The sequence below is a fragment of the Ailuropoda melanoleuca genome, chromosome 3 (genome assembly GCF_002007445.2).
Source record: "Ailuropoda melanoleuca isolate Jingjing chromosome 3, ASM200744v2, whole genome shotgun sequence".
Classification (NCBI taxonomy): Eukaryota; Metazoa; Chordata; class Mammalia; order Carnivora; family Ursidae; genus Ailuropoda; species Ailuropoda melanoleuca.
This window is the reverse complement of record NC_048220.1, coordinates 36,577,835-36,592,664: the sequence shown is the minus strand read 5'-3', so window position 1 is coordinate 36,592,664 and position 14,830 is coordinate 36,577,835. Positions and strand designations below refer to the sequence as shown.

The 14,830-nt window shown below is 40.6% G+C and overlaps 1 protein-coding gene across 1 annotated transcript in view; it reads left to right on the top strand.

The window, feature by feature from the left end:
• Nucleotides 1-14,830, top strand: part of ANKRD55 (ankyrin repeat domain 55) — a 697,933-nt gene that overhangs the window by 341,608 nt on the left and 341,495 nt on the right. The window contains exon 6 of the mRNA XM_034656252.1: nt 5,742-5,816. The gene's annotated coding sequence lies outside the window, so the exon portion shown is untranslated. The remainder of the gene's footprint in view (nt 1-5,741; nt 5,817-14,830) is intronic.

The window sequence follows — 14,830 nt, the reverse complement described above, 5'->3', positions numbered from 1 at the left end:
CTGTTGGAAGGCATTTGAGAGCAGCCTCCTACTGCCTCCTTCCCTTCACTCTCCCCCTCAGAGCACCCAGCATGCTGCTGACTAGTCCTGAGATTAATCCTCAAAGGACACTCCCCCACTACCATGCTCTATTTCTTAAACAATATAAGTGGCTTTCTGTTAGCTGTTTTAAGTGCTGAGTCTCTGTCACTCAGCTGTGATAGTCAAAGCTTTCTAAAGCAGCTACAGAAACTTCTCAACCTCAATGCTCCAGGAAACCTTTCAGTTCTTGACATGCCAGAGAATTATTGCTAGAGAATAAGGGTTATTTCTTATAGGTCATTGATGTTGGTTACTAGAAGACTCCTGGCTACATTTGTAGGCATTTTATAAATTCTGCAGGAATGAATACAAGGCCAGAGGCAGGATGATAAGGTTTTCCCAAAAGAGAAGGAGTGATTCCAGGAGAGCTTGCATATGGAAACTGTTAAGCAAAAAATTATAATAAAAATATAACTACTACAACCATATTGGTATTTATTGAATACTGTATGAGATCTTTTGTGTATGCTATATTGTGCAATTTTCAGTAGAACTCTATGAAGTAAGCATTATTGTTTTAGTTGAGTTACTCTTATTCATTCTTATGGATGAGGAAACTGAGGCTTGAAGACAGTGTGTAACTTATCTAAGACATACAGCTAGTTAAATGCAGAGCTAAGATTAAAACCCAAGTTTCTGTCTCTAACTATTATGCTGTCTCTCCATATTGATAAAGGGGAGTTCCACCAAAGGGAGTATTGGGGCATGAGGGTCTTAGAGGTCATAACTATTTTTCCAAGTCAGGAAATGTTTCCACAGGCAATATTCCTGTTTTCATTGGAACACCCGTGAGATTTAAAGTCACTCATGAATTTCCTCCTTTGCATCAGAAAACATTCAAAGGGAACAACCCAACGGATACAGATGGACTCCACCAGCTTCCTAGGCCAAGTTCTTCTCGTTCTTGTTGTGAGTGGCCTAGGTGGGCTGACTCCTCTCTCTCAATGTAATACCTTTATGAGATGACCGGTATAACAAAGGATAAACTCCTCTGGCGCTCTAAGATTAGAGATTTAGGTAGAAGGTAAACTAACTCATCCAGTCAGCTGCCTGCCCAGGTGTAATATGTTACTTGCTTCCATGGAGTACCCGTGTTTTCAGTAGCATCAGACTATGCAAACCCTGAAAAATGTTTGTTTCCCTGTTCCATGTTTATACAGTTATAGCTTAGCAATTCACACTTCTTTCTAATGGTTCCTAAGTCACTAGACCAAAAAATATGAAGACTTCTTATAGCTCACAGCTTCAAATATGATTTCCATAAATGTGCTCTCAGAATGAAGTAGAATGGGGGAATATAGGAACTTGGAGCTAGGAGAGATGGTAGGGACAATCCAGTTCAGAAGTCTCCAAAGGGCTCCTAAGTAGATGCCCTCTGTGTCTTTGTCAGCCACCATAGGATGAGGGGAGTATATTAGAATTCTGTTGTCATGTGACAAATTACCATACATTTAACAGCTTAAAACAATGCCCATTTTAGTCACTCATAGTTCTGTGGGTTAGAAGTCTGGCATGGCATGACTGAGTTCTCTGTTTAGGTTGTCACAAGCTAAATGAGGGTGTTGACTGGGTTGAGGACTCTAGAGGCTGTGAGAAAAAGTCCATTTCCAAATTCATTCTGTTTACCTTTATAGGACTGAGCTCCTTATTTCCTTGCAGTCGATCAGAGGAGGCTGATCTCAGCTCCTTGAGGCCACCAGTATTCCTTGCCACATGGTCCCCTCCATCTTCAAGCCATCAATGATGTGTTGAATTATTCTTGTGCTTCAGGTCTCTGTCTTCCTCTTTGGCCATCAGGCAGAGCAAACTCACTCTTGAAGGGTTCATATCACTAGGTCAGGCCCACTCAAATCATCTCCCTACCTTGAGTTTGGTGGGTTTGGAATCTTAAATACATCTCCAGAATTCCTTTACACAGTACTCAGATTAGTGTTTGACTGAATAACTAGGAGAGAGCGTATGTACACTGGGGCTAGAAATCTTGGGGTCCATTTTAGAATTTTGTGTACCATAGAAGTAATCTAAGTGGGGTTAGACCTCCATTTTGCTTCAGTCAGAGTTGCCTCATTTTGGTAGTTTCTCTATTTTATACCTACATGCAAATTTTTTCAGTGATTAAACAGTTAATTTGATTTATTTTAATTAGTTATTTTTTAAAGATTTATTTGCTTATTTTTTAGAGAGAGAGAAAGAGCATGTGAGTAGGGGTAGAGGCAGACAGAGAAGGAGAAGGAGAAAAGCAGACTCCCTGCGAGGGCGGAGTCCAACTGCGCTTGATCCCACCACCCTCAGATCATGACCTGAGCCGAAATGAAGAGTCAGAGGCCCAACCAACTGAGCCCCCCAGGTGCCCCTCAAGTTGGTTTAATGTACCCTCTCCTTGCTCTGGCTCATAACCTATACTATTTCCTTCATTTCACAGATGAGGACACTGAAACTCAGAGAGGTTATGGTATGTCATAGAGACCAATTTGGTTAGTGGGACTGCGTGGTAGGCCTTCTGACTCTTGGGCCATGGCTCTATCCCCTGAGCACTACCGCTTTATCCTGAGAAAGATGATTTCATCTTTTCTCATCATCAAACTACCCTGAATTTTACATTAACTTAATTAGTCTTCTTTATGATCCCAGAAAGGTGGGAATCATTATTATTTCCTTAGGTTCTGTCTAATGCAAACCAGGATGAATACTTATCTGTGAGTTAGGGTACTGCATGGGATAGTTATGGACATGACCAGGAGAGGTAATTAATATCTTACAAGGGGTAATCACCCAATGCTTGCATGCTTCCTAGCTCTGCCACAGGTTTCCTCTTCCTGTTCTGAGCCTTTCCTTGTGCACAGTGAGCACTCCCATTCAGTTCAGAAAATGCTGTGAGTTGAGTTGGAGATATGGTTTGCTGGGCAAGAAATGTAAGAGAACATTGTGTTGTGTGATCTTTCTCTGAAGTCCAGCCTGTGCCATACACAGGGGTAATGGCAGTGCCAGCATGCAGTCATTGCCATATCCCCACTGACCTTAATAGTCCAGGCATCAGTCACACAGTGGTTCCACTAGTTAAAATGTACCATTAACGTTGCTCCCTGAAGGAGGGATGTGGTAACTAACCTAGGCAGGCAGCTTGAGAGCATGAATCTTCCCCAAACTCTGGGTTCTCATATTCACACTCACTGTTGCTTTTTCCTCTTGTCAAAGTACATAACCAAAAAGTCAGGAAAACAGAAAATCAGTAGTAACTATTGCTCTATGAAGATTGGGCAAAGCTATGCCCATTCAAAAATAGTGTCTCTCATAGTTTTTTGATTACAAGCCACAGTTGGAACTATATACCATTAAATTCAATATGCTATACTCATGCATGTATATGAATACACATAAATACACATAAATAAATTAAAAGGAAACATTTTTTAAAGATTTTATTTATTTATTTGAGAGAGAGAGTGAGCATGAGTGAGGTGGAGGGGCAGAGGGAGAAGGAAAAGCAGACTCCCTGCTGAACAGGGAGCCTAATGTGGGGCTCAATCCCAGGACCCTGGGATCATGACCTGAGCTGAAGGCAGAGGCTTAACTGACTGAGCCATCCAGGGACTGTGGAAACAAAATTTTACTGAAGCAATATTCTTACTACTGGTAATATTTTATTCAAAACTATTTTTAAAAATGCTGGTTGATATCTATTAATGGTTGTAGCCTGGTCAGAAAAAGGGCTTCTGGATCCTCTTGAAGGCTTAGTGAGTCTGACTGCTAATCCACATTATCCCCACGGTGAGCATTATACCTGGGTCATGAAGATTAAAGTTATCCCTGAGAAGGGAGAGTAGAATGCCAGGACTTGAGTCATGTGTGCTATGTTGATGACATGATTTATCCTGACTTACTGTATCATTCATTCAATTTTTGAATAAATGTCTAGTGAGAATTACTATGTTCAAGATGGTGGTCATGATGAACTCTATAACTCTAGCTTGTTGAGAAACTGTTCTGAATTATACATTATCTTATCTTTATGATCTCTGAAAATGAGTATTACTGTTTTTCCAATCACACAGATGAAAAAAATAAGGCTTAGAAAGGTTTTGACCTGCCTAAGATGGTGTAGGGCTTGGAGCCTGTTGGTGAGAGAGCGGAGTTCATGTTCCTCTTTATGATCTGGACATTAGGAACAGAAAACATAGCATTTGGCTACTGGCCCAAGTTTTAAGGTTTGCATTCAGGCACCCCTGAAAATATTTTAGGAAGTCCCTTTCCATTGAAAACCCTGGAAGAAGAGCCTGTGTTCTTGCCCTCTAGCCTTTGGCATTCCAGGGCCGACCTGGCCAAGACTAATCAACAGCCCTCAGAAGTGCTATCAGGAGTGGGTGGGACATGGAAAGAAGACAGTTTCAGGAACCCTTCTACCCTTCCCATTTCCCAAAGGCCTCTGTCTGACCTCAGAGTCAGAATGGGGAGTTGAAAAGGAAGTAGGTGAAGTGCCAGGAAGGGGATGAAGGGCACAAATGGGCAGAAAGCAGTAGGTCAGTTAGGCTTGGATTCCGTGGGAAGTTCCTACCCTCTCATTTCTACCTCTCTGAGCCAAGCCAAACCCTACAGTGACATATATTTTTTTAGTTGTGTTTAATTAGCATCCAATTAACAACAGCTGATTTGTGCTACTTATCATTTTATGGACCTTCCTATTTGTTTTTTCCTTTACAGTGTACCATATCAATTTATCTTCAAGCCTCTGACTCAGCACTTAGAAGGAAGAGTAGTCTACTCTGAGTCAGAAATACTGGGTTATGTCTTCGGACTGTCATTTAAAAGCAGTTTGACTTTATTTTTTTAGATTGTCTCCCCATCTATAACGTGAAGATAATAATATTATCCACCCTCTGACCATACATGGTGTATTGGAAAATGATGCAAAAGCAGTTTTGCAAGATATATATTAGTCTTTGAAGGAAGAAGACTTTCAAATCTAGCTACAACTTGAGTGGCCTAAAGGTGTTAGTTTATATACATATATATTTTTAATTCTTTTAGGGGGTTGGTTGCTGAGATAAGATTTCTGTTTTCAAGGAAAGCCTATGACCTGTAGAAACCATGACTCTAATGTAAGCTGACTAATTGAACCACTGCCTTGCCTACATGTCCTATCATCAGGCAGTACCAGAAAAAATAGTGGCTGGTTCTGCTGAAATCATGAACATTCCCTTTTGTCAACCATGCCAATGTGGTTGGAACACAGTGGGTGGGAGGGGAGTGAAATGAGTTGAGGTGGGAAATGTGGGCAGGAGTTTCATCTTGTGGGACTTTGTGTAGATCATGGAAAGAAACTGGACCCTGTCCAAGTGCAATGGGATACTAGGTAGATAAAGCAAATAGGTGCTCCTTTTCCTGGTCAGAGTGTGAGGATGGGGGACAGTTTGGAGGGAATGGAGCCTCTTCCATGTGAGAAGTCTTGCCAGGTGGACAGAGATAATCTGTCTACCCTCAGGCCACCAGCTGCTTGATGATACTGACCTCCCACTCTCCTACCATCTCCTCCCCAGGGGGAGTGTGGTACACAGGGGCAAGAAGAGACCTGGGTGCATCTACCCACAGCCTCTATACAAGGGTCTTTTCCTCTTACCCCCTCATAACCTCTGGGATCTGTTTTGACTTACTTCCCACCCAAGGCGAGAAGAAAAGGCTGAGCAGACTTGAAGGAGGAAACTGAAAAGTACTTCCAGGAACTATTCCTAGATCTCAAGGTAAATGAAAAATCCTCTATGGTAGTGAATAAATGCCCCCCACCAAAGATGTCCATGTCTTCATCCCTACAATTTGTGACTATGTTCCCTTATCTGGCAAAAGAGACTTTGGAGATATGAGTAAATTAAGGACCTTGAGAGGAAGACATTATCCCAGATTATCTGGGTAACCCTAAATGTAACCACAAAGGCATTTATAAGAGGGCAGCAAGACGGTCAAAGGAGCAAGCAGGAGATGTTGTGTACTGAAGCAGGAGATTGGAGTGCTGTAGGGAAGGAATGCAGCTAGAAAACCTAGGAAAATGGATTCTCCTTTCCAACCTCCAGAAGAAACCAGCTCTGTCCATGTCTTGACTTTAACCCAGTGAAATTGATTTCAGACTTCTGGCTTCTAAAACTCTAAGGGAATAAATTTGTATTGTTTTAAATAACTAAATTTGTGTAATTTGTTATAGCAGCCATAGGAAACTAATATATTGCTTCCCTAGGCTTTTCCTCAAACTTGCAAATGGCTAGATCTTACACTCATTCATTCTTAGCAGGGCTCCAGTCTTTTGGGAACCAGATCATGGGTATTGAAGCCTCCCAGAACTGGTTCTAGTCTCAGCTCAGCCATTGTCTGCTTAAGTAGCCTTGGGTCAGTTATTTACCCTCACTCTCCTTGTCTGTAAAGTAGGTCAGTTGTAAGGTTTAGAGACAGTGTGGTAAGGAACATAACATGGCCATGATACATAACTGGACCTCACACATGAAATAGGGATACACTCTCACCTTCATAATTCTTTCTTCTCAGAGAACATGGGCCTGTTTGTGGGAGGGGGAGGGACCCTAGCTTTGGTTCCTGAGTCTGAGCTACTTCTGTGGTACTAGGAGCTCTGACAGCTGGACATGTCCAGAAAGAAACTTCCAATGAAAAGGTTATTTGTGAAACACAATAAAAGAAGGTAGACTGAGTGTCACCTGAAGAACTGACTTAAAATAAGCTCCATGTCCAGGAACATGTCACCTGTCAGAAAAACAAGTACCATATAAGGAGTTGCATTAACCAGACATGGCAGGCAGGCACCCAACACACCTTTTCCGCCATGTGACTTATCACCAGGAGGGAGCTCAACCAGAAACAAGGGCAGATTGTTCTGTTCTACCTAGCCTAAGGCTTCAGGAAGGAGAATACCCACCCCCCCTTTTTTTTTACCCCTCCCCATTTCTCCATGGACAAACTAGCTAATCTCTAATAAAGCCAGCCAGACTTTTCCTTCTACCTTCAAAATGCAACTTCTCCATCGGCCTGTTGTTTGTTTGGAAAATCTAATGCTACAATCTAGAATCTTAGAGTTGGGGATGTCCTTGGAGTCCATAGACTTACATAATGTTATATATAAGTTAATAGTTCCCTGTTATGTGACTTGTCAAAAGTTAAATAGACGGGCAGTGACAGATCAAGGGCTAGCTCTGAGCTCTGCTAAATCCTGCCTTTTGCTCATGCCCTGCAGCATGTGAGCAGTGAGTTTGGACCCTTTAGGCATCAATGCTAAAATGCAGTGGTATTTAGTTGATCAGATTAACCAGCTTTCTCCTTGCAGAGAGCAGACCCAAAGAGCTGAATCTGATTTTTGAAGCTAAGGATGAGTTTGAGACAGGTGTAAGCTTCAAGGCACTGTGCCAAAGCCAGCTTCTCCACTCTCCCCAAGTCTTGCCCTGAGCTTGTTGGGTGGTTAAACTTCTTTTGTCCTTATTCTCAGGCCATTTTTCTATTCTAGTCATTAGCAAACCAATTGTATTCTAGAGCTTCAAAGGAAACAGGCATAGATTCTAGACTTTCCAAAATTTTCAGAAGAAGAAAACTTTGGGCGCCTGGGTAGCGCAGTCGTTAAGTGTCTGCCTTCGGCTCAGGGCGTGATCCTGGCATTCCGGGATCCAGTCCCACATCGGGCTCCTCGGCTGGGAGCCTGCTTCTTCCTCTCCCTCTCCCCTGCTGTGTTCCCTCTCTCGCTGGCTGTCTCTCTGTCACATAAATAAATAAAATCTTTAAAAAAAAACCAAAACTTTTCAGATACCATTAGTCTCACTGACTTTCTGCTCACAAAGGAGCAAATTGAGCCTCCAAAGAGGTTAAGTGACTTGTCTGTAACAGTACTGTCCAGTAGAATTTTCAGCAATGTTAGAAACATTCTCTTTACTCTGTCCAGTATGGAAACCCCTAGCCTCATGTGGCTATTGAGCACTTAAATGTGGCTAATACTACTGAGGAAGAAAAATTTTAATTTTATCTAATTTTAATTTAGATCTAAATAGTCACATGTGGCCAATAGCTACCATATTAGAAAACATAGGTCACAGAACTGGGATGCAACACAAAGTCGCTTTGATTTTAAATTCTTTTCTTTTTTCATTATCCCCATACAGAACTCTAGGTCGAGGTAAACTTTTTCTGTGGAGCAGGAAACTCATAATGCCATGTCCCTGGACAAAGCTTCCAAGTGAGCAGTAGTGGGTGCAGGTGGGATGTCACTAGTGAGAAAAAAGATATATCTTCTATTATTAGAATATATGGACTTCCCCAGGTGGGAGGGGAATAGAGAAGTTCATTCATTCTTTCTTTCTTCAAGGAAATATTGAGTGTCTACTATATGTCAGGTGAGTGCTAGCCACTGGGGACTACAATGATTACTTGACGTGTCCTCTGATTAAGTTTCGTAAAGATGAATGGGAAGAAGTGCCACATGAGTTCAGAGGCGAGAGAACCTTTGTTGCTGGTGAAAGTCCCCAGCTTCCTTTGGTAAATACTCCATGTCACGTTACTGAAACACCTGCCTATATAACCTCACTGCGTCAGTACTGATGAAGCCTGTGCTCTTAGGTAAATAGTATATTTTCTTCTAGATCTAGACTGGTTTATTTCCATAAATTCATCCTAGGAGGATGTAGTAAAATCATGGTTGGGAGGATGATCACATGGGCTTTTAGGTTTTAGTTTAGTTTAAGATTAGTTAGGTCCAAGCTCTACAGAGAATAAGCCACAGCATTACTCTGACATATGTATAATATAAACTTGCTCCATCCTTTCTTGTGTGACAATAAGTTCTCTATAGACTATTTTGAGGACAGTTATTATTTACAAGTTCTTATTAAGGACTCTTAACATGCCTCTGTGTGTGTGTATGTGTATGCACACGTGCATTAGGGGAGTGATGATGGTTAAGACATAGTTTTTTTTAATGCTCATAAAATTTAAATATAGTCCGAAAGAGAGATAGGTATACAAATAACTAAAATTCACAGAAAAGTGGCATAAAAGGTAGCCATGCCAGTCAGGAGGAGGAAGTAGTTACTCCTGCTGGATAGATTCAGGAAAAAAAAATTGTTACTGACAAAGTAGACTTGGAAGTGGCCCTTGAAATAATGTCAGAGGAAGATGGAGAAGAGCATTTCAGATGAAGAAAATGGGAGAAGCAAAGAATCAGAGGTGGGAGAATCCAGAGAGGGAATGAGAAATAAAAATGGGAAGTTGCACTATTTAATTAGAACAAGGAAACTTCAGATAGGGCAGTAATAGCCGGTGAGAAAGGGAACCTGGGGCCTGATTGTCAGGCTAAAGAGTTTGGACTTTACCATAGTCAGTGGGGAGCCACTGAAAGTTTTTGAGCTTTGGAGTCATACAGTGAAGCTGAGTTCATGTTGATTAATCCAGTGACAGAAGGATGAATTACGGTGGGGAGAAGCTGTTGCTGGGAGTCCATTCAGTGGTGATTTCTATAGTCCAGGGAATAAGTGATACAGGTCTGAACAGGAGCAATGGCAGAGGTAAATGGGTAGCTCTTTATCTGACTGAATGAAGGTAGAGGATGAGAGTTAGAAATGATGCTGAGATTCTAAGCCTAAATGACTGAAGAGATAGAGATAGCATGAAGAGAAATAAGGAAGTGAAGAGAAAAGCTGGTTTAGGGGAAAAGTTGACCACTCTGATGGAAATGCCCAGCACAACAACATGAAACATTGATGTCAGCCACTAGGGAGTAGTGGGATGGAAATGTAGCTCTCAGAGCTAAAGAGGAAGTTGTTCATGACCAAAGAAGTTCCCGAGAAGAGTGGGAGCCGAAGGTAAATCTTAAGAAATGGTGAAGGAAACAGATGAAGGGGAGGAGTTTCAGAGGAAGAACAGAAGAACAAAACACCTCAGAGCTAAGGGAGGAGAAGTGATACGGAATGGGCTAGTCAATAAGTCTATAAATTCAACTCCTGTTGCTAGATCTTCTTTGATGAACAAGAAACATATGTTCCTTCCTTTCATGGAGCTCACCATCCCCTGGATAAAACAGATGAAGCAAGTGAGCAAATGAACTAATCAATAATTTCAAATAATGCAAGTGAAGAAGAAAATAAGCTGGGTGTTGTGATAGAGGATAGTAAGAGTGGATGATGTGTCCTTTTAGAAGGGTAGTTAGGGAAGATGTCTTTTACCAGGTGTCATTTCAGCTGAGATGAGCAGTGAGAAGAATCCGGGCATAGGAAAAGGGTGGGGGAAGCTTCCTGGCAAAGGGAAGAGTCCAGCAGGCTGGAGGTGCTGGCAGATGGCCAGGGAGACTGGGGACTGGAGACTGAGGAGGAGAGGCATGTGAGATAAAACAGGAAGGGTAGGCAGGGGCCAGATGATGTTGGCACTCAGAATGAAATTTGGACTTTATTATAAAAGAAAGGTCAACAGCATGAAACTGAAAACAGAGCTTAAAGAGAGTACAGATAGAGCATAGACAATGGGAGTCAGCCACAAGGATGGAATTGGTGATCTTTCAAGGGAGTAGAGGGGAGGATGGTAGCTTAAGTTAGTCTATAGTATTGGGGGATTTAAGCATCTGCACACCCTTTCTTGGAGAAGTTTGGTGGTAATAGGGGGCTGGGAGATAGGATATTCTCAAGGATGTCGGTCAAGACCATGCTCACCTCAGACAGTTAAGTAGTCATGCTGAGAGTCACAAACAAAGGCTTGTTTTTTATCACTGTAGCTCTAGTCATAAAGGAGAAATGGAACACCTGGCCCCGGTTCAAAGCTGCTCCAGGAAGGCATAGTAGACAGCCAGCATTCCTGTCAGATGTGAAGACTAGAGCAGAAGTCACAAGCAGGACCTGCTCAGTTTCTGGTGGAGTGGCTGGCCTTTGCAGCTTGTAGCTGATAGCAAGGCCCTCAGGCTTTGGAGATGGATTAGGAAAGCCCCAGGCCTGGTTAGCCAGCTAGGGAACAGACTGTGCGATCCTATCACTTCACACAGTGTGCTTGACTCATGGGTGTTGACAATTGCAGTGTCATTTTAATTATACTAGGCAGTATTTCATAATACCTCTGTCAACTGATATTTTGTAAAAGGCTATGAAGTTTTAATAGTTGGCTGTTTCAAGAGAGTTCTTAGCTTTTAAACCCTAGCTGAAGAGACTGAGTGAGATCTGGGTTATAATTAAAAGGGTTGAGTAGTGGCTGGGAATACTATAAATGCCAAATTAAAAAGAAGCTCACCAACATGCAAGACCTGTTCAGGGAGAAGCACTCGGTCAACCCCACGCCTGCAGCCCTCTGTCTTTATTTCCTGGGACAAAGGGCAGGAATCTGGTTTCTAGTTGCAAAGGCCTCCTGAGGAGGAGGAATAACCAAAATTTGCTTTCCTTGCCTTTCCTTCAAGGCCCAGGTTTATGTGCCAGGGTCTTTGAGTGGAAATCCAGGGAGAAATCAGTGGCAAAGGGAGATGGGAAGCCTAGCAGCAGTGCACCTTGGTCCACCTGGAATGACGTTTGTAAAAACTCCTGTGCATTACCATCATCACTTTTTAATAGCCTATGCCCTGGCCTCATCCCTAAACCAAACGCATGAGAATCTTTACTGTGGGGTCCAGGTTTCAAAATTAAAAACAGAAATTTTCTTGATAGGCTGAATAATATCCTCTACCCCCAAAAGATGTCCACATCTAGTCCCTGGAACCTGTGAATATTATTTTATTATTTTATTTTGAGTTTTTATTTAAATTCCAGTTAGTTAGCATACAGTGTAATATTAGTTTCAGATGTACGATACAGTGATTCAAAACTTCATAAAACAACTAGTGCTCATCACGAAAATGCACTTCTTAATCCCCATCACCTATTTAACCCATTACCGACCCCCCCCTTCCCTCTGGTAACTCTCAGTTTATTCTCTACAGTTATTCTCTGCAGAGTCTGTTTCCTGGTTTGCCTCTCTCTTTTTTTTCCCCTTTGCTCATTTGTTTTGTTTCTTAAATTCCATATATGAGTGAAAGCGTATGGTATTTTGTCTTTCTCTGATTTATTTCACTTAGCATGATACTCTCTAGCTCCATCTACATCATTGCAAATGGCAAGATTTCATTTTTATGGCTGAGTAATATTCCAATGTATATATGTACCACATCTTCTTTATCCATTCATCAGTCGATGGACACTTGGGCTATTGCCGTAATTTGGCTATTGTAGATACTGCTGCTATAAACACGGCAGTGCCTATATTCCTTTGAAGTAGTGTTTTTGTATGCTTTTGGTAAATACTTAGTAGTGTAATTGCTGGATTGTAGGTAGTTCTATTTTTAACTTTTTGAGGAACCTCCATATTGTTTTCCACAGTGGCCGCACCAGTTTGCATTCCCACCAACAGTGCAAGAGGATTTCTCTTTGTCCACACCTCGCTAACACCTGTTGTTTCTTGCGTTGTTGATGTTAGCCTTTCTGACAGGTGTGAGATGATATCTCATTGTAGTTTTGTTTCTTGGGGTTTTTTTTAATAATTTTTATTTTGTTATATTAGTCACCGTACAGTACATCCCCAGTTTTTGATGCATCATTGTAGTTTCTATTTGTATTTACCTGGTGGTCAGTGATGTTGAGCACTTTTTCATGTGTTTGTTGGCCATTTGTATGTTTTCTTTGGAAAAATGCCTATTCACGTCTCCTGCCCATTTTTTAGTTGGATTATTCATTTTTTGAGTATTGAGTTGTATAAGTTCTTTATATATTTGGATACTAATCCTTTATTGGATATGTCATTTGCAAATATCTTCTCCCATTCTATAGCTTGCCTTTTAGTTTTGTTGATTATTTCCTTCACTTTGCAGAAACTTTTATTTTGATGAAGTCCCAATAGTTTATTTTTGCTTTTGTTTCCTGAGGCAAGGGAACAAGGGAACATTTCTAGATATGTCTCCTAGAAAGAAATTGCTATGGCCGATGTCAAAGTGGTTACGCCTGTGTTCTCCTCTCAGATTTTTATGGTTTTATGTCTCATATTTAGGTCTCTCATCCATTTTGAATTTATTTTTGTGTATGATGTAAGAAAGTGGTTCATTCTTTTGCACATAGCTGTCCAGTTTTCTCAACACCATTTGTCAAAGAGACTTTTTCCCATTGGATATTTTTTATTCCTTTGTTGAAGATTAATTGACCATATAGCTGTGGATTCCTTTTTGGGCTTTTTATTCTGTTTTATTAATCTATGTGCTAGTACCATACTGTTTTGATCACTACAGCTTTATAATATAACTTGTGATGTCTCCAGCTTTGTTTTTCTTTTTCAAAGTTACTTTGGCTATTTGAGGGTCTTTTGTGGTTCCATACAAATTTTAGGATTGTTTGTTCTAGCTCTGTGAAAAATGCTGGTGGTATTTTGATAGGGATTGCATTAAATGTATAGATGGTTTTGGGTAGTATAGACATTTTAACAGTATTTGCTCTTCCAATCCATGAGCATGGAATGTCTTTCCATTTCTTTGTGTCCTCTTCAGTTTTTTTCATCAGTGTTTTATAGTTTCATAGTACAGGTAGGTCTTTTATCTCTTTGGTTAGGTTTATTCCTAGCTATCTTATTATTTTGGGTGCAATTGTAAATGGGAATGATTCCTTAATTTCTCTTTCTGTGCTTCACTACTAGTGTAGAGAAATGCAAGATTCCTGTATGTTGATCTTATATCCTGCAACTTTACTAAATTTGTGTATCAAGTCTAGCAATTTCTTGGTGGAGTCTTTTGTTTTTTGTTTTTTTAATGAATTGCTTTTTATTTTATTTATTTTTTAATAATAATTTTTTATTGTTATGTTAGTCACCATACAGTACATCCTTAGTTTTTGATGTAGTATTTCATGATTCATTATTTGCGTATAACACCCAGTGCTCCGTGCAATATGTGCCCTCATTAATACCCGTCACTGGCCTATCCCAATCCCCCCCACCCCGAAGCCCTCAGTTGTTTTTTTTTAATAGAGTATCATGTCATCTGCAAATAGTGAAAGCTTGACTTCTTCCTTGCCGATTTGGATGCCTTTTATTTCTTTTTTTTGTCTGATTGCTGGGGCTAGGACTAGCAGGACTATGTTAAATAACAGTGGTTAGAGAGGACATCCCTGTCTTGTTCCTGACTGTAGAGGAAAAGCTCTCAGTTTTTCCCCACTGAAGATGCTATTAGCTGTGGTCTTTTCATATATGGCCTTTATTACTTGTAGGTATGTTCCCTTTATCTCTACTTTGTTGAGGGTTTTTATCATGAATGGATGTTTTACTTTGTCAGTGCTTTTTCTGCATCTGTTGACATGATTGGATGGTTCTTATCCTTTCTTTTATTAATGTGGTATATCACATTGATTGATTTGTGAATATTGAATCCCACCACCTCTTGCAATTGAGGAATAAATAAAAATCATGGTGAATGATTTTTTTAATATATTGTTGGATTCGATTTGCTAGTATTTTGTTGAGAATTCTTACGTCCTAGTTCTTCAGGGATATTAGCCTATGGTTCTCTTTATTTAGTGGAGTCTTTATTAGGTTTTGGTATTAGGGTAATGCTGGTCTCATAGAATGAGTTTGAAAGTTTTCCTTCCTTTTCTATTTTTGGAATCATTTGAGAAGAGTAGGTTATGTAAATGTTATTTTATATAGCAAAAGAGACTTTGCACATGTGATTGAGAATCTTGAGATGAGAAGATTATCTGATATAATCACAAAATTCCTTGTAAGAGGAAGT